Here is a 21,346-nt window from a genome sequence, read left to right as displayed (position 1 = left end):
CAGTTGTTTTGTGTCTATGTGGTCATTTTATGCTTCGTGTTGTGTTTTTGCAGCTGTTTTGTCTCTCTGTAGATATTTTGCATCTCTTTTTGATCATTTTGCGCATGCCTTTTGTGAATATTTTACATCCTTGTTGTCATTTTGTGTCTGTTTTGATGTCTATGTGGTCATTTTGTGGTCATAGAGATTCATCAGTATTACTTAATTTCTGTCTCTGCCAAGCTGTTCCCTCCAAACACAGTTAGATGCTGTCTGTAAATAATTCAGTCAAACATCTGGACCTTCAGCATCTGCAGCCTCTCCTCCTCTCCAGTGGAGGCCCAGGGCTGCAGGAGTCCACCAGAGGGCAGTAGTGATCCATTTAAGCAGACCTGCTCCTGCCAGCTGCCCCCTCAGGGGACGTGGAAACCAGCTGAGAGCAAGTCAGGGGAACTAAAACTTGATTAAGTGACTGTTGAGCAAACACAGTCTGTCATGACCTTCAGTATTCAGCCGTATGCAGAGAGGACTTGGTGTGGAAGAGGCAGCTGGCCTCATGCAGCGCTGCAGCCGCGCTTTTAGAAACAGCTTCCTCACTGGAAACAAATCCACTGGTGCTGGACATTTCTGACTTTTAAAATGTTATGTCACACATCTACTTGATTTAACCATCCAATCATATTTATTGTCAGTAATTCAGAAGCTGCGTAGCTGGAAATTAACATACTACTATGTTATTGCTTTCCACTTTCAGGGGCTGCATTTATTATGTCTTTTGCTTTTTCTTTGCAATATCTGGCACAAGAATTTCCTTAGGGATTAATACAGTTTTATCTTATCATATGCACTGCTTAAATTAGTAATTGTACTTGAGTATTACAGTTTGATGTGTCCATTTCAGAAGGATATTATGCATTTTACTCCACGGTATTTATCTGACAGCTAAAATTAGTAGTTGCATTATATGATGCACCTAAAAAAAACAATAAGATCCAGGCGTTGTTCACCATTTGCGAGCAATTTAACTGTGTGTTGGTTGTTTGCAGATCCACCACCGACAGATTTCCCCCCTCTAGACTGAGAAGCTTCAATTTATATTACACACTAAGGCAGAAGGAAGTAGAAATATTCAGTTTTTAAAAGCTAAGATGAGCTAAAAGTTCACATACGAGCACTGTTTTGCTTTACTTCTCGTCTTTAACATCTACTAAACCACGACCTCTTAGATTTCTGGAGGTATGACCCTTACTTTGTGAACCATGATGCCCACTCTTGCAATATAAAACATGTGATACAAAAGTCAGGAACGCTCTTACAACAATTTAGTTCCCCTGGGTTGAGACACTTTTGACACCCATACATACACAAACACATAAATGACAACTTTTTACAACACTAATGGTTTATCTGGCATTTGTTGAAGTACAGAAGTTTTATTTCATTAATTTCTGCATGTTCAACATATTTTTTTCACCATTCATCTTTTTTGTTTTGGAGTATCTTCTGCTGCTGCGATCATCTGGCTGGTCTCTGGAAAAAGATGGCACCAAGGAAGCACCAGGCCTGAATCAGACTCTGCCAAATGGTTTTGAAAATTAGTTTTGTCCATTTGTGGCTAAAATAAAACCCGCTAAAGACTCTGCTTGCTTTGTAGCTCAGTCCTTAACAGAAAATCTCGACTAAAATCAACTCCACCCCGCTACAACAGTAAAATGTTCCTTATACAGTGAATTTAAAGACATCTCTCTGGTAAAGAATCAAGTTTTTTTTATCCCGTTACCATGTCCACATAGTGTCTTTTATAAACTTGAAAGGCTAATTGATGACTAGAAAACCCTTGTGAAATTATATTAGTGTAACCCACGTAAAAATCACCATATTGAAATTTATAAAAATATTTCATATGTTTTGCACGTTTAAAAATTAATTTGAATCAATTAGTATGATAAGTTAAATATTCAATATGTTAAGCATTTCGTTTAGATAATAGTATTTAGTAAGTCATCAAGATAATGAGTTTCCTATTGCACAGTGTAATCAGACACAAAATTCCAGGTGAAGTCATTTATTTCTTTTCATTACGGGCTGTTGTTATTTTCGACATTTTACAGCAGCGACAAACGCTTGGTGGTAAATTCCTCTAGGTGGCAGCGGAACTGCGTCACACTCGTTCTCTTCAATGTTAGCTGTAGAGGGAGACAGACGTAACGTTACTTCTGTGTGAGGCAAGAAAACGGGACGCAGACCTGGGGATTTTCCAGCGTAGTGTCTGAAACTTTTATTTGTTGTAATAGGTAAGCTCATATACATCGTTTTTTTGTCATTTTTATTGTTTAAAATTGAAATGTTACTGTTTAGCCACAGTGAATGTTCCGAATTTTTGCGGCGCTGTTTATCTCAGACAGCCTGTGTGTGTTTCAGTACTTGAAATGTATGTGGGCTGTTGTTACATATAACTTGTTTAGACGTTTTAAAAGTTGTGTGGCCAGGGTTTAATGGTTTAGCTGTGTGTAAGTTGAATTTAGCGTACACGTGTATGTGTAGCACGTTTAGCTTAGCCTGTGGCAGCGGTACTGCGCTGTGCATTTTCTTTTCCATGCTGGCTGTAGAGGGAGGTAGACGTAACTTTAGCTCTCTGTGAGGCAAGGAAACGGGATGCAGACCTGGGGATTTTCCAGCGTAGTTTCTGAAACTTTTATTTGTTGTAATAGCCCGGACTGTGTGAGGTGTCTCGGTGTGTGAGGTGCCGCTCTGCGCCGATTTCTACCGCCAGGAGTGACCGTGGCTGTGGACGACCGTCGTGGATTTTCCGTTCTCATGCGGGATTTGGATCGCCGACCTTCTACGTCAGCAAGAGCTTCCCTTCAAGTTTGGCTGGGAAGGCAACTTTCAAAAGTGACACGGGACTGAGCTAACGTTGTGCACAACTGAACTAAGAGGCTAAAAGCTGCAGCAGATCTGTTATTCTGGCCAGATATTTTTCTTCCTTATTTTATTTTTGAAACTGAAACCAAATATTTGAATGTGCTTCTGGGACATTTGAATAATAATTTTGGTCAAACAACACCAGTGATTTGAGTCTGTGTGTCATTCTCTGTGTGAAATCACTCCTTTTCTACTGCCTAAGACTTAGAAGTTATTCTATGTAAATAAATGGTCTTGACCCACGAACAAGGACGTCACTAATTAACTGTGGTGATCCCAGACCTTGAGATTTATTTTTGCGGTTTTGTTTAGACCTGGTTACATTAGCACATGAATAAAAGTGCGAGCTTTCATGGAAAACATGAAATTGTCTGGGTGACCCCAAACTTTGGAACAGCAGTGTATGTAACTTTGATACACAGAGATGAGTTTTTCAGGGTTTATTCGATGGCTGAAGAAAAACTTAAATAAAAAAAAAATAAAAAATCAGCAATGTGCATCATTTTTTACACAATCTTGCATGCTTCATGTACATTTTACTGCTGCTGATTCAGTCTGACTGAGATTCTGAGTGCATGATTTCTGATTTGGAGGACTTTTACACTGTTCCTTCACTGAAGTAAAGGATCTAATGGGAGTCACAGCTGATTTCTAAGCATTGAGTGTAACAATATTTGCTCATAAAGCCTCAAAATTCCCAGGAGGAATAAGAAGGAAACAATCTCTGTCTCCAGTTGTAGCTAAAGCCTTCTTCCTCTCTTCAAACTTGACAATTAAAAAGGTCAAATTTATCTGGATGCTGCCTCAGACCGCCGCTGGCCTTTCATAAATGTGCACTTTCAGTTTTGTATTGCTACAGGACAGAACCCATACAGCATGTTTGACCAGCCACAGTTACCGCATGCTATCTTCTAAACACACACAAACGAGGAAAACTATAATCACGCTGAATACATTTTCTGATTCCCGCTTTCCAGCTTCTTTGTGCGGCGCATAGTGTGGAATGAGATTATCCACTTCAGCTGAAGTTGCAAACACAACTGTGGAAATATGCTAAGTGGCGATTGCAGCAGAGGCATCCCTTTTCCACTTTGTATGTGTGGCACAGCAATAAAACAAATTCAATACGCAGAAGTCTCTCCCTGTAAGCTTCATAATAAATCATGCATCTTGGAGCTGTAGTAATCTTTGAGAGGAATTGCCTCTTTAATGGACCCTGCTCTCTTGTGAGATAACTGCTGCCGTGATCTACAGCTGCAAATATGAGCACACGTGTGGCTCGTTTAATCCCTCCACATGGATGTGAGCGCCTAGAAAGTGCCAGCAAATATAGCTCGGTCAGACCAGTGTCACTTTTAAATTCAATATGGTTTCAGTTTCAGAGCTCGTAGCCTTGTGCAAAGAAGAAAAAAAAAAGATGAAGCCTTCCAAAAACACATCCAGTAAATCACCCACCCAGCAGTCTGCTCAGGCAGCTTCCAGCAGAGTGAAACGCTCTGGATGTGCAGTTATTATGCTTCACATTTCACCAGTCTGCAGCTCCATTCATTACAAGTTATTATTCCTACTTTGGCAGCGGGTAAAAATCTTTTAATGACTTGCGGCTCAAATGTAATTGTTTTCCACTCATTTCTTTGCTCTGTAATTTAAAGTCCGGTTACGCACTTGGAGCTCCTCACCAGAGTTTATCTCAGAGCTGCAGAGGTTTCCGCAGTAGTGACTCCTCTTCTTGTTTTGTCTGGCTCTTTAACACTTTTCTCACAGCTCCACGGCTTGGCTGACCATGCGGGTGTGCTGTATATCTGAGGGAGACGCAGGCAGAAATCACCTGAAGGCTGCTGCAGGGTTTCTGCTGCACAACACGCTGGATGTGTCTGCAGGTAAATCCCATCCTCTGCTGACAGATGTGGTTTCGTTTAGGGACTGTAGGTAAAAGTAGAAATAACATATTCACTAATGAGTAAAAAAAAACACGTATTATGCAGAATATCACATTTCAGAATAATATATTTAATTTGATTATTAATGTATTACTGTGTGAATCACTTTAATGATGCATCTGTGAAAGGTGAAGTTAAATACAATTACTGTAAATGCCATATTGAAAAATAACCATTTCATAAAAATACAGTCATTTTTCACAAAACACATTTTCTTGCCTTAATTTACATAAGATCTTCTTATATGTGCTTCCTAATGTTTAATGAAGAACATGAATGGAAACTATAATATAATATAAACTGTATTCTGACAGATTATCACTGCTTATAGATATTATACGCTCATGAAACCCATTAATTTCATATTTGTTGTTGCAAAAATTTATCTAATTAAACCACATATCTCTCATTTACCAAACAAATCTATGTAAAATTACAGAACCTAAATTTTGAAAGATAATTCTAATATTAACTAAGTAAAATTTGCCTTTTTAAAAAAAAAAATTACGCATTCAAATTTCTAATTTGACTTTTTCATAGATTACTTTGTTCTTTTATAATGTAATATATGTAATTTTAAAAAAAAAAGGTTTTACACAACCACTGTCGTTATGTGTTCATATAAAGTTTTTTATTTTAGGGCAAAGTGAGTCGACTAATGAGAAAGTGTAATTATTTAATCGTCAAAGGGATTGTCTTGATTCAAAACATGTTTAGGTTGTATTTACCATTGAAATGTCAATGTGTATAGTGAAATATGTGACAGGTTTTTATTGTTTCACATTAGACATATAAATTTACTTTGCTTCTACACTATTTAGGCTTTTTATGTATCATTTTATGCCATTAAAATAAGGTGTGAAATTCTTAAGAATACCATTAAAGTCAAGAGAAGACCTCAAATGCAAAGAAAAGTGACTTGGCGTGTTGCATTCTCATTACAGCAGATAGTAACAGCAAACCAAAACGGTAAAATTGTGAACCAAACATCTAAACAATAAGTTGACACTCATTATAAAGCTCTGAAATAATAAATCTCTGTAACTTCATCAATGTAACCGACCCTTGTTTTTAATTTATTTTATTACAAAAATCTATTCCAATAAATTTATTTGCATCTCTAAGGGCTAAAAACAGGTAAAAGTATGTAAAAGTAAATCTGGTCTGTGGACTAAAACTTTCACTCCATGTAAAATAAACCAACCTTCATTCAACATTTGATTAATTCAGAATGATTTCAAAAATCATCTTTTAATAATCAATTACTAAAGAGGGGACCTTATTTTCTAGACTAAACTTCAGTACACTCAAAGATACACATTTCCCCCTCTGTGTGAATTGCAGTTCATTTCCAATTTAACTCCGAGCAAAGTTTCCATATTGGAGGAAATTGGTTTGCGACAGTTTGAACCAGCCACGGGCGACTTCTGGCATCAGAACAGATGGAACATCCGGCTGCATGCAGCTCAGCGGTGGGGCGTCATCATTCAGCGAACACTTCCATTTTGGAAAATGAGGACTTCAGAAGTGCTTTAATTTGTTTTCTTTCATAGATGTCAGAAGTTTTGGTCGCAGATGTCATTTGGTTTGTTGTTGTGGAAAGAAATACACTGACAGACACTGGATGAGCATCATCCATTTGATTCCTGACAGCAGAGAGGAGGCATCATCATGATGAATATTACCTTTCAGGGAAATGCAGCGGAGTATTATCTTTATTCTTTTGTTCGTGGCGTGAATTAAAAATGTATGTTTGCTGCCCAGATCTGATCCCTATATGCTGGTTTGGACTATAATTTTGCAGTAAATGTGACATATTCTTGCTTTTCTTGCTACTCTGTAAGTTTTATACATCCGGTTATGGTGGAAAAATTGGTTTAGGACACCCAGACATTACTCTCAAGTGAGATTATTAACCCTCGTGTTGTCCTGCAGGTCAAAATTGACCCGTTTTAAAGTTTGAAAATGTGGAAAAAAAATATTTTCACAGTGAAACTTCTGATGTCCACATTTTCAACATTTTTGGGAAATCTTTGAACATTTTTTGATGGAAAAAAAATGTTAAAAATGTTTCTTGAGAACATTCACAAAAAAATCAACCAAAATCCAGTGAATTTTGCAGGATTTTTGCTTGATTTTTATGTGAATGTTCTTAAGAGAATATTAGAAGTTTTACTGATATACATGTAATCACTTTAGATATTTTTAGGATTTTTTGAAGATTATTTCTCATTTTTTGAAAATATTTACAAGAATTTTCTTGCCAAATTTGGGGGATTTTTTTAAATAAAACTTTTAAGGAATTATTGGAATTTTCTTCCTGAAGGTTTTGCAAATTTTCAGAAATTTGGGGAATTTTTTTGCTGAATTTCTGGATTTTTTTCAGACGAGGAAACAATATTTTTTGGTGGCCGTATGAAATGAAGACAACAGGAGGGTTAAACACCCTATCTTAAATCTGCTTCTGCTAACATCCTCCACTCTCCGGTGCAGGTTTTGCACATCAGATTTGGACATTGGGCTCAGATTTAAGTCAAAAAGTGTCGGATGGAGCCGAGGTCAAGATTCTGTGCAGGTCAGTTAAATTCCTCCACACCTACTGACTTTCTAGAATCATGACATCCAGCCTGCATTTTCCACTGCATCACCATTACGACAAACTTCAGTATTTACAGCAATGGAGGTCAGCAAGCAAGATGGCAGATGAAAGCTTTTTATTTTCCCATTCCAGATATTTTCTTCAGTTGAGTTAAACGAACCAATTAGAGATAGCGCGCAGATGTATGTAACATGATTTTCACCCTTTGAATAAGATTTACTGACAGACTTGTTTTAACAAGAGTCAACAAAGCGAGAAAGTTTCCTCATTAGAGACCCGCTAAGGTACAAATCATGTTTATTTACTGTGTGAACATGTCAATATGGGGTTGTTTTTGTATGCTAGAATCCATATCTTGACTGAAATAAACATAGTTAAGCAGTTTTTCATTGAAATTGAAGCATAAATAACATGGATACAGACTTCTAGAGTTTATGTAACAAATCTAAAGCAGCATTTCTGTCAACTGAAGCTTTCAGAATTGGTTTCTGGTGTGAACATATTTGGCTGAATTGCCCAAATATTACAACTTGTAATTGTGTTGCATATATTTTTAAAGTATATGAATGCAGTCTAGGTGAGCTGGTGTGCTAGAGCTGCATTCTAGAGGAAACGAGGCAGGAAGGAATTACTTTTACGGTAAAAAGGAATTTTGATATATAGAGATGAGTTTCTAAGGGTTTAGTCAATCGATCAAGATACTTTTCTCTTTATATAAATAATGTTATGCAACACAATGCTGCAATTTATGTGCACCAAAGCATAAAAATATATCAACTGAAATAGAAAACATTCTAATTATTCTTTCATTATAAGATAAGATTTTTATCACGTTAAATGGGAATGTTTTGTCTTTATAATGAGATATTTTTTATGTTCTGGCAAGAAACACTGCCGTAGGAAAGGGTTTAGGTCATTTTCTAAATTAGTTTTGAAACATCTGAAGAGAAGCAAAGTGATAAAAGGGACAAAAAAGTAAGAAAAAATATTTGATTATATTTAACTTTTTGCTTGCCTTAAAAATGATACAAACATCAGGATGAAAATCACTCATAATTCTGGTTCAAGCTAAGAACCTCACCTGTTGGAAGTGGTCAGTAGTACAGGTTTAGCTCCAAACACAGGTCTAGAATAAAAATATATAGCATTAAGATTCTCCTTTATCTGATCAAAGGCTGAGAAGCAGCAAAGCTAACAGTACTTGGTTGGATATACCTGCATCAATTGGCCCTTATATGTATATATGAAATATTTCTGCCATTTATATTTTCATACATTTTCACATAATAGTCAATAATTCTGTCGAGACTATAAGTCGTCTAATGACATAATACAACAATAGTTCTAAATAAATGTGATATAATATAGTTTAAGCTCTGTTTTGTGCCTTCCTTCCCTTTTAGTGCTCTTTGCTTGTCTATGCACTCGGAGACGAAGAACAGCAGAAACGCAGCATAATGTGATCCAGTGCAACAGCCCTGCAGTCAGAGTGCTTTCCCTGGGGAAGGAGCTGTAATGAGAAGCACAGAGAGCAGGTAATGGAGTGACGAGGACCGAGGTGCTTCATATTCATGCCTCATTCGCTGCCACGCAGCAACTCCGTCCACAAAAAGTCCAAAGGCAAACACGCCCAAAGACAACATCAGAACAGCTAGTTTCTGTCTTTTTCTTCCTGAGAACCTGAAATCATTTGTGGTTTCTTATTTAAAAAAACAGATATGTCATGCGGTTGTCATGAATAAGTGAAGTTATGCATCCTCCTCTTGCTAGAAGTCTGTTAGTGCTCATACATCCTTAACAGAAGTCTGCAATGAGACCATGCATCTTGATGCTTCTCTGCACAGCCAGTCAGGTCTGCTCAGGCTGTTTTTTAACATCCGTCTGGAAACCTGTTAAGGTTTAATGTTCTGCCACCTCTATTACTGTGTTTCAAGGCTTACCTCGCCCGCCGCGGACAGCGACTTGAAAAATACTGCAACTAATTAGAGTTCTCTCAGGAATAAAATGAAGGCTGAGAGAAATGGAATATGTTCCTCCAAAATAATTGGAGCGAGACAGTGATGACGTGCTGATATAGAGCTGCACCGAGGCAGTAAAACACAAAACCAGGCTCTGTCCTTTCACCCCTTTCGTGCCAGCTGGTCTTGTATTTTCAGATTTGTCAAAGATCCATCTTTTCCCTTCATTACCGGAGACAGATATACTGCTGTAGATGCAGAGCAGCCTCCTCTATCATGAGTGTGTGCGACTCGACCTTTGTTTCTTCGGCAGCGATATTGTGAGCTATACTTCTCTGAAAGTTTCAAATATACTCTTGCACACTGTCTAAAGTTTGCCAGATCAAAGTCTGGCACTGAGACATTGGGAATAAATGTAATTTTACAAGTCAGTGTGCATCCGTCTCATCTATCTCCTACTGTACAAACTTGTCTCATGAAAAAGATGTGCGAAGAGTTTCTTTGTCTTGAGCCATACCTCCCAACAAAGTCAAAAAGCAGTGAAGTTCAGGAACAACAGTACAAAGCTTTCAGAAAAGATAACAAACTTTATCAAATAGAAAAGTTAAAATCACCTTAATTTTGGATGCCCAGATAGCTCAACTGGTTGAGTGGGTGACCCATGACCAGGGGCTATACGTTCCCAGTGCAGTAGCCTGGGTTTGATTCCAGTTTGTGGCTTTTTGCTGCATGTCTTCCCCCCATTTTTTTCCTTCTGTGTCTGCCTGTCTACTAACCTGTCCAAAAAAGCCAACAAAAGACAACCCCCCCCCAAAAAAAGTAATAATTACCTTAATTTTTTGCAGTTTTAGGCCATACAAACTACGTTTAGTCTAAAACTGATGCAAGAAAAATGTACACAGTGTGTTCTTTTACCTCTCCTAATTAATGCTTCTTAACGTCTGATGGAGTTTGCATGAAAAATTAACATTTTGATTATTTACAGCTTGTTGTTTATAATTGTATTGTTTTGTCTCCACCATATATTTTACATGCACCTATTCACAGTGCTCACATTTTCAGGGCTACTTTCTGTTTATAAGTGATCAAAATGGATGATAATATACCTACTGAGCCTACTAGAAGGCAAAGGAAGTCACTACTGGTCGTATGTATGGTAGAGATATGCACCAATAACAGGCCGTTTAATGGTCTGCTAACAACCGTCACTAAACAAATTATGCAGAACTTAATGCATTTTAAAGTGGTGACTTATGTAAACATACAAACCCTCTATGACTGATTTAAATGGGAAAATTAGCTGTAGAGACCAAAACTGTTGGACTATCAGGCTGTAAACATGGTTACTTCTGCTTCAAAGTTGTGCATTTTAACATGGCTGTCTATGGAGATTTATTCACTTTTACAGTCAGCCTCTAGTGGCCATTTGGAGAAACTATGTTCCAGGGTGGTTTAAACATAGTTATGTTGCATTAATTGGTGGGTGTGCATTGTCCTGCAGGTATTTTCTGTATTGATTGTGATAAGTCATTTGAATCTAATTTTAGGTTGCCTTTTTATTAAAGAAAAGCCATAGCCAGTAGGTGAAAATTAGCCTTTATTGCTATTTTTAATTTTTTTGATGATGAATGAGCAATGACCCCATTTCTTAGGTGCTGGTCCTGCACTAATCTTTATATTTAAATCTGATTAAAGCGAGCAGCCTATTAGAAATATATGTTTGGTTTGCAGAAGTCTTCACCTGAGTTTCTTCCTTGTCCAAGCCATCTTGTCTTGGAAGTTAAACAGGAAACATGCCTCCAGAGCAGCTCGTTTATTGGTTCCCTGAGTAGGTGGACCTCCTGGAGTGTCCTGATTGGCCAGTTTAAATTGGAGCACCACGCCCTCTTCCCTATATATATATATGTATGAGTGTACTGGGAGAGAATTGAGGGAATGATTTGTTCAGAAGGCAGCACTCGTAACTGCTGAATGCAAGCTGTGAAAGTTCTTTTGTAAGTTTTCTTTCTCTTGCTATTTATTTGTTTCTTTTTCATCCTTTGGAGATGTGCTGTTTGTTCAAAAATTGCAAACAAACAACGTCCGATTTTCGAGCACATTGTTTGTCCTCCACATGGCTCAAAAGCTTTCCTGCACGCTCCTAGCAACAATTTCAGCAGCTGTCTCTTATTTTGTGGAAAGATGAACTGAATTACCAAAATTTGCCACCAAAATGCACATTTTTGATTTGAAGTAAGGGATTTGACCTTGAGCTTTAGAGCTAGCTGTGATGATCATACCTGCTAGTTAGTGCCTGATATACCGCTACAACTTTTTATGTGGCTGTTTCTGAGTAAGTACGAGCACACATTTCCAAGCCAGACTTCTCTTGTTTGTTTGTTACAGCACATTTTGTCATTAAGTTGTATATTTATGCAACATGATATGTTTTAATCATGATCAAAGCTCATTTTTTGCCAGATATGTGGCTACTGCTTTGTGTATTATAAGGAAATAATGTGTACCTTTTTCTCTTCATCTATTTTCTTGTGTAGTGCTGGAAGCAAAGACTGCTCCTACTGCTCTTCTGATCCTTTATTCTCCCGCCTGGAAAACTGCCTCGTTGCCTCATCGTGAGCGCCCACATCACAGCAGGTAATTCACAGCTAACACCGTCGACATTTTCCTTGTATTTTCAGCAGTTTGTTGATGACAGAAGGAGCAGAGGGACTCTGGGTGGCAGATACTTGCCCACACACATGCAGCGGGTCATTTACTCCTCGGTGGCCCATAATCTTAACATCACAGCAGTAATGTCTCTAAAGATACAAAAGTAGCTTTTATAGAATTTTTAAAGAAGCATTTGCTGATTCTGTAACTCCCCTTGAGTGGCACCAATGAAAAGAGCACAAATTATATTTCAGTTTTACAGCTCCTGTGGAAAAAAAAAATGGATAAACCCTCAGAATCAGAGGGATAAATTATTAATTTTACAGTCTGCACAGTGGATTTGAGATTGACATGCTGCGATTTCCAGATGCCTCTAAACACATCTGAGCACCACAACCTCCTCTCCATCACAGCAAGAAGACAAACTACACAAGAGGCAAACATCAAAGAGAGACAAGAATAACAAAAATACAGGAATGAGAAAAGAAAAAAAGCATAAAAAATGAGAAAGAAATGACCAGGAAGGGTTCCAGATTCGTCTCAAATGTACAACTTTCGTTTATGGTTGTTAACTTTAAAATAAACACTAAAATAATTTAATTCCTTGATAGCTTTGAGAAACTTGTACAATTCTTAATTTTGCAAAGGCCTTTCAAAAAAGTCTGAATAATATATTGGATTTAACAATATAAAGTGTGTCAAAAACTCTTCATTCAAACACTTAGGGTAGAAAGATAAAGTCATCACCTAGAAACACAACCCGCTAAACTGATTATTCTTTTGTGTGGTTGTATTAATTTCAGTCTCAACAACTGCTGGACAGACTGCGATGAAATTTTGCACAGCAATTCTTGTTCCCCAATGACTCCCTAATGAAAGTGTCTCAAATGCTTGTTGCTTTTAGCGATCCCCTAAACGCATTAACAAACGAGAGCGATGAGTCAAATCTCGCAGTAATAATTCATCACACCTGGGAGAGTCTGAGGAGCCGTCAGAGCAGATGTGATCCGATGACTGTCAGAGCTGTTTTACTGGACACCTGTTAGGACTGAGTGCACATCGGCTAAAAATACTGCTACAGCCAGCGGCATATTTGTCCCGGACTTCAAATTATTGTATCCACTCACTGATTTTACTGCTCTGGGTTTTAGTGTGAGCCATAAAAACACAAGAGGAGAACAATCTGCCCTAATGAGTTTCATCCGTAAGGCTGGTTTTATACAGCATCCTTGGAGAAATACACTGTGTTGTCTCTAAAAATAATTGAGCAGCTCTTTCTGATTTTTTAAATTTATGTTTTTGCTGTTCAGTTATGAAAGTAAATTGGAAAATTGCCAGAATGCAAAAAAGGTAAAAGAAAACCGGTCAAAGCAGCATAATAAACTAGGATTCATAATTCACATTGATAAAATGTCAATAAAAATACCCTTTTCAAATGAGTCAGTCATAGTTAATATATCCCATAAGAGCAGAGCACAAAAAAGCAAACAAGAAGCCATATTAGATTTGATATTTTTTAAACTGAATCCTCCTAGACCACATCCATGTTCTAAGAGAATATTACAAAAGAGGAGAAACGCAAAAGAAAAACAACAAACCAAGTCCAAAAGAACATGAAGTCAAAATGGAAAATAAACATGAAGTTGTTGAGCTGAGTCCAGGTTAAATTCATTTGGAGTTTTTAAAGAACTGTTGTGTGTAAACTGTGATTAAGATGATTTTGTAGTGTTGAATTGACACATTTATGTGGTTAAATCTGTGGTTCTTGCTTAAAGTTGTACATGTCACAAAACTGAAAAAATACAAACAGTCTGTGAGTTGTGGAGTTACATAGTGAAACAGCTTTTCAACATCTTTGTGGTGAGGAGAGTCAATCATGCATTGGGGCCGTAGTTTACATGACCCTTTATGTCCTTTACTTTTAAATGAAACCCTTACAGCACATTAGTATCAGTGGTTCTCCTGTTTGACTGCGAGTTTCTACACCTGCAAAGCCTGTAGTTTGCTTGTTAGATATGTCTTCAGCCTGCAAATGCATCTTCTCTGGATGCCAGAATTTGCAGAAGAGCTCAGTCTCCTTATATAAATGTCACAGGAAGGATGAGATGAAGACAACCTGGGCTGATTTTGTGAGGAATCCTGTTGATGGACAGCTAAAAATCACCACCTAGAGCTTCCTCTGCAGGAACCATTGTATACAGGTAGTTCTACAAACCTTCATTAGAGACAGTGAGATTTATGCATAATTTACTGCCTGTGGATGGAGTCACCTGTTTGTTTACTTTATTCTAGCAGGTAACTTAGTCAACAGCTACAAAGAAACAAACCCATATTTATTACTGCTCTACATGTGCTTTACCTTCTTCTTTTTTGTCTGTTATACAGTTTTTAAGAGCAGAAAAATATCTCCAGTGACTCTCTAATTCAAACCTTTGATATCTTAAACCTGTAATCAGGGCGTCTTTGATCTTCGTCTGTCTTCGCGATGCCGAGTCCTTTCTGTCTGCTTTAAAGATCTACTTCAGGCCTCTCCAGTGACGTTGATGGATTGAGTTTTGTTCCACACCAACTCAAGGCGATGAGTCACATGAAAATGATCAGCCTCTTCCTTCAGACTACCTGTATGCATTTGTTTGTCATTTAAATCCCTCTTGTCTTTCAATCAAGGCGAGCGTTCAGGTCGACCTGCCTGTGACGATTTACATCAAAGCAGGAAAATAGTTGCCGCCACGATAGGATTACATCGTAGAAAGTAATAACGGAGAAGATGGAAATTTCCGGACATGTATTTTACACCTCCTTGGATGTTAAATCAGTTGAAGCTAAAAATGCAGTTTAAATCTAGTGGACATGATGTGATGTAAACAAACGTGGGGCTCATTTGAATCTTATTTTGAAGTTTCACCACGGATCATAAATATGGGAAAAGAGGCTAAAAAAAAAAAGAAAAGAGCAGAGGAAATGTTTTTTGAGTTGAAGAACCTTCTAAATTAATTACCAAGAGTCACCCAATTTACTGAATTCTAATTTAAAATGTAATCAGTGAGATCTGCTTAGACTTTAGGACTAGAAATGTGTGACTGCGATGCTGCAGTCTGGCCTCTGCTAACTCACTCTCGCCTGGTGTGACTTTGTGAGCTTGTTCTGTGGATTTGCTGAACACTGAGTGAGAAACTCGGTGGATCATTAATTCCAATGACAGCTTCTCACCCAGAAACATTTTGACACGTTCTGCTTGCTCCGGCCATCTTTCTGGTTTTTGGGACTGCATAATGTGGACATTTGGAGACTTCTCTGCTGCTAAAACACATAAAAAATCCATCCAACTGCAACCTAATAGCACAAAGGATTGAACGTTACTTGAAAAAGATTTTATTTGTGTGCTTATAAATGAACGGTAGTTTCAGTGACTCTGCTTAAAGTCTCGTTGCTTTCATCAGTGATGTTTTCAGCTGCAGCAGGTAAACATGATCAGCTGTAGAAAGCAGTTTAATATGCTTTATTGGCATAAATGTCTGGTTCACAATGCTACCAAAACATCGAGGATGATGGATTTAAAGAAAAAGAAACGAAAAGAGGCAGGTACATTTAGAAACAGTAAAACTGAAATTCATGAAGTGGATGAAAGAAAATGAGAAAAGCACTTAGAAGAACAAAAAAGAAGGAAACAAATTTAAATTAGTGATGGGACAAAATTAAAACAATTAATCAAATTAATTAGAGGCTTTGTAATTAATTAATTGTGATTAATCACACTTTTGCCAAATTGCAATATTTGACACAAAAAGCAAAATTTTTCAATTCAGATAAATTTTGATTGACAACTGAATTGATGTACAGACATATACATGAACTTGAACAAGAAAAAATGTTTCATTTATATTTATCTGCATTTTTCATCTGTCTACTACATTCACAGATTACTGCAAACTCAAAGTGCAATTATAGCCAATTATAGACCTTTTTGTAAACTCAAGCACTTTCAGTGTCTTGAAAAGTGGTCTATTATGGGATGGCTACACTGTTTGCCTGTACCAGAACTGTCATAGCTAACATATGGTGCGTCGCCCCGAAGCTCATTTACATAAAGTAGTTGAATTTATGCAAATACAGAAACAGAGGTCCGACTCATCGCAAAATTTTCATTAAACGTCTAAACTAGCTGTCGTCGAACTAAAATGAGGACAGATTCAACAACTTATTTCTCGCCGAACAGTTTTCTTAATAAAAGAGAAAGTTTGCGACTGAGCAGCCATGTTGATCCGACGTTTGTGCGCTGATTCCATCCTGTGTATCTCCTTCACAGTTGGTAAACAGACTTTAGTTGCATTACCGCCACCTACTGAGCTGGAGTGTTCATCAGTGTTACCGGTGTGCCAGAAATTGATATCTATCTATCTATCTATCTATCTATCTATCTATCTATCTATCTATCTATCTATCTATCTATCTATCTATCTATCTATCTATCATCTCTCTATCTATCTATCTATATATCTATATATGTGTGTGTGTGTGTATATATGTATATATGTATATATGTATAATATATATATGTATATATATATAATATATGTGTGTGTGTGTGTGTATGTACAGTCTATGCAAAATAGACAGGATCAAGATAATTCAGTGATGTTGTAATTCCTTTAATATACCTCAGTTGTGACATTCAGACAGATATTGTGCAGCTTCGTGTTGCTCTTCAAACAGAATGTGTTATTTTTTATTTTTCTCTAGTCACTAAACTAAGGCTTAGAAATATTTTTGGACCATTTAAGAGCCATGAGTTGAGCAATTCTAACGTGTAGAGTTTAATCAGTGTGTCAGATACATTGGACACATTCTTCTTTAAGCTAAAATTAGCATTTAAAGTGCATTAAAATTGCCACTAACTACATAATTAGCGAAAAACCTGCATAGAATCCCTTGAAGGTCTGTTAGCACAATTAACTAACAAACCAGTATTAATTACAGTGAATTGAAAACTGATTAAAACAAGCCAATAACGGCAAAAACGTGTTGCCTAACCAACCAACAAATGATGACAAAATGAGTCATTAAATCAAAAAAAATTACAGCCGTACACTGATCAGAGGGAGGAGATTTGGTCAATGAATCTTCATGACTTGAAGGAGAAAGTGACTTAGTCTGTATTTCATGAGAAGTCGATGCTTTTTGAAGGGAAGTCTATGGGATCTTTGTGAACCAGTGGAGTCTTTTGAGCCTCACGATGCTGAGTTGTATTTACAGTTAAATGTATTTCTTTATTGGCTTCAATTTCAAGCCGTAGTAGTCGAAGTTAGCAGCCATAGCTGGTAAACATCGTGGAGCATTAGGCAGCTAAAGAGCCACAATGTTTCCCTCAGGAATCATTAGAGTCGAGCACAGAGCAATGCAGAGAGTAGAGAGTGGACTTCATCAAGAAGCAAACATCTTTTTTGGTGAAAGTGTAAATTTGTGATCATATCGGCTGAATGAGGTCAGAAATCAATCCAGGGTGACATTTTGTATATTTGTTTCCTTTCTTTCTTTATTTTTGAAACTTTTTTAAATGAGAGCTTACAAAAGTTGCATAACAGAGCAGAACATTTCAATAAACCCCTTAAAGTGTAAACACAGAGATGTAATTTTACCATCTTCAGCAGTACAAAGAAATGAGCCTGCAGCCAAAATGAGTTTAAACTGCACACTGGCAGCCAAACCTTTAATGGAATATCTCCTAGAAGTTTGTGCTTTTTAATCTCTTTCCCTTTAAAGAACTCCTTTATCAGTTTGTGCTTTCATTGAGATTCTAAATATGTTAGTATTCCTGTTCCTTCTGTTTTATTTATTATTTGTTTATTGATTTCTTAATTTGGATTCAGCATTTCCTGGGGTGCACAGGAAAAGTAATATAGCAGTGTTCTCTATTAAACATGTGGAATATTCTTGACTATGAGTGCTGATAATATTAAAAATATCAGAATCAGTTTTAATGGACAAGTATGTACACAACATACAGGAAAGTTGGTTCCAGCTGTTGGTGTCATCCTAGGAATAAGGAAACAGTATAGTAAAATAACTATTCCCACTGCAATAACCACCCTGAACAAAATAAAATAAGACACTGAGCACTATATATTTATTTATTTTTATCGGCTGCTGTTTCTTTTTAACACTTCTTTTAGACATCTACTTTGTGAGCTTGTGCTTTCAGTGTGTTTTTATGTGTTGTATTTTATTGTTGGAGCCTGTCAAAGAAGAATTTCTGTCACCATTTGGGACAGACAATAAAGTTTATCTATCTATCTATCTATTGACAGAAGAAGAGAAAAAAATAGTAGTAATAAAAATAACAAAGATGTATATACAGATATTTACACAACTAGAAAAGAATATATAAACACAGTAGGGCAAAATGGGAATTGCTACAGTCATAATACAGTGCAAAAAGCAGAGAATACTGTTCTTAGTGTAAAAATAATGTACATATGCATTGGTATATTGTATATTGTACAGGTGTATTAATTTAAATAAAGCTCAAGAGACTTTCTGGTTAAATACAAGCAAAAAGTGATGCATTTTTTTGAAAGCTGATGGTGTGTAGACTTGTTTCCTTTTATATTATTTTGATCCTGTGAACTTAACTTACCGTCCAGCAGGTTAATAGAACCACCATGGGTGCATCCTGCTTAAAATAAAGAAACTTTTGCGGCACTAGAGAGCTACAAAGTTAACTCTATAATCGTCTCTGTTGGTGAAGTGGCACTAAAATAGGTTGTTCATATTTAAAAGTTTGTGGAGTTATGTGACAATCGGCGTACGTTTGTCCGTCTGTCTGTTAGCAACATTACTCAAAAACAGACTGACAGATTTGGATGAAATTTTCAGGGAAGGTCAGAAATGACACAAGGACCAACTGATTAGATTTTGGCAGTGATGCAGCTTATAGTCTGGATCCACGGATTTATTAAAGATTTCTGTACTGCAAGATAGCGGCACGGCGTAACTATGACAACAAGTGAACACTACGTCAGCTGCCTTCTGACAATCGCATGATTGCGATCCAACTACATATCGAACGCTGCGGACTTATTTGGACTTATCAGTCCTAAATGATACAAGGAACAATTGATTAAATTGTTGGGGGTGTTTCTGAGTCCCATCAATTCCCGCCGCCTGCTACATATTTAGGTCACGCGATTCAGTATCTGTAGATGACATACACATGCATAACACACGCCTGTGCTCAGCGCAAAGTCATTTTTTATTAAAGATTTCATCTGTAGGAAATCATACAACGACTAAGCAGCCTTGGCAGAGTACTGCGGTCTCTGAGTTTCTTTTGTAGTTTTTTGAAAGCTGCCATCATCTTCACACTGTATTTAAACATTTCCCATCTAAGGTTGTAGCGTTATATCATAAACTGAGCGACAATCCTCAAAGCGTCGTCTCTAAAGGACAAATTAGACTTCTAAATCTTCTAGTTAACCTCTGTTGAACCATTTTTGGCGTCTCGTGAGGAAGCCAACAAGTGAAGCTATATGATGCGTTTAAAGCCCTGCTCTTTCATCCGGCGCAGCAACAGCAGTTTGCTTTTCTTCTCGCTCGTGGTAGGGAAAAGCCAATTGATCCAACACACCGAGAATGTCGGCTTCAATCACTTCCAAATGAGCTGACATGACTGACAACAGCTGAGCATGATCCAGAGAACCTCAAGGCAGGATGGAGACGGTGTAATTAACCCGCCTTGGAGAAGCCAGAACACAGTTTAATATTTGTGTTTCTGTTGCAGTGGGACTGACTTGGTAGACTGTGCGTTACGGCTCATTGTTGTTTCCAGTAAAGAGCTGGTCCGTCTTCCAGAGCACACTCGAGCCTTGAGGGGAAACATGATTCAGACGAAAAGGGTGAAAAGAAAATAGGATTTTTCAGTATTCTGGCCACGACCTTTGGAGCAGCAAAGATAAAAGCCCAGAGTAGGGAAAGAATGGAAGCTTGTGCGTCTGAATCAACATCTGATGAGTTTCTTGTCAGAAAGTAATAAATAATGCACTGCTGAGTGAGATATTTGTCTGGTGACTCCAGCTGCAATCACACCGGCAGAGAGCGAATCAGGCCAGGCTGTGAATAATTCACGTTTTTGAATGTCTGGTTAATTAAGATTTTCGTATTTTATGTTGACCATACTTCAAAGACAGAAAATCCCTCTGACATTAACAACTTGGTTTTAAGGATGGAGGGAGTGCAGCACAAACAAGCGCAGTTTGGATATTGGAACATTTTTCTGTGCTTTTTAAAAAAATTTCAGACTTGACACAGACATACACAAACCATTTTTGAACAACACAATTCTATTTATTAATTTTAAGAAGTGAAATAAATATTTAGACTGTTTTCAATCCACTAATTGGAATTTTAGCCTTAGAGCAGCCAGTTGCATGAACCTTTGTTAAGTTAAAACTTAAACAGAGGATTACACATTATTAAATAAAAACGTGCTGCAACACACAAACTAATCTGTTATTAATGAATAATTTCTCCATAAACCTGCCTCGTTATGCAGCTTTTTGACAACACTAATGTTAACTTGCTAATACAACCAATTTAGAGTGAAGAGGAAAATATTAAATACGAAGATTACAAATACCTTAGAACAGGGGTGTCAGCGTTTGCAAAGCAGCGACGTTGTAAAGTGTAAAAAGTGCAGAGAAGACATTAACTGCAAATTGTAAATTTGTACAGCTATAAATTTTAAATAATTTCTCAACTTTGACAAGTTGTTTTGATCGTAAGGTAAAATACTCGATTGCTCATTGTTCCTTTGTCATTTTGTCTCTCATTTTTGTAATATTTTGTCTTGTTTTTGTTGTTTTTTGTCTTTTTTTGGCTGACTTTTATCGTCTTTTTATCGTAATAATCTAGCTCTGATAAACAGATGGGCAGCTGCTTCAAAAAATATTGTTTTCTTGTCTGAAAAAATCCAAAAATTCAGCAAAAAAAATTCCCCAAATTTCTGAAAATTTGCAAAACCTTTAGGAAGAAAATTCCAATAATTCCTTAAAAGTTTCCCTTAACAGTATTATTTTTTTTAAAAAAATCCCCCAAATTTGGCAAGAAAATTCTTGTAAATATTTTCAAAAAATGAGTAAAAATCTCCCAAAAAATGTGATTACATATATATCAGCAAAACTTCTAATAATTTCTTTAAGAACATTCACAAAAAATCAACCAAAATCCAGCGAAATTCGCTGGATTTTGTTTGATTTTTTTTGTGAATGTTCTTAAGAAACAATTTTTTGTTAGCATTTCTT

General features: G+C 37.0%; 1 long non-coding RNA gene across 1 annotated transcript in view; it reads left to right on the top strand.

The window, feature by feature from the left end:
* Positions 1–7,230: 7,230 nt before the first annotated feature.
* Positions 7,231–21,346, top strand: part of LOC129348041 (uncharacterized) — a 47,302-nt gene continuing 33,186 nt past the window's right edge. Inside the window, exons 1-3 of the long non-coding RNA XR_008600463.1 lie at positions 7,231–7,419; positions 8,847–8,978; positions 11,936–12,035. This is a non-coding gene — a long non-coding RNA (uncharacterized LOC129348041). The remainder of the gene's footprint in view (positions 7,420–8,846; positions 8,979–11,935; positions 12,036–21,346) is intronic.

This window comes from Amphiprion ocellaris, chromosome 22 (assembly GCF_022539595.1).
Source record: "Amphiprion ocellaris isolate individual 3 ecotype Okinawa chromosome 22, ASM2253959v1, whole genome shotgun sequence".
Classification (NCBI taxonomy): Eukaryota; Metazoa; Chordata; class Actinopteri; family Pomacentridae; genus Amphiprion; species Amphiprion ocellaris.
This window is presented reverse-complemented; position numbering and strand designations above follow the sequence as displayed.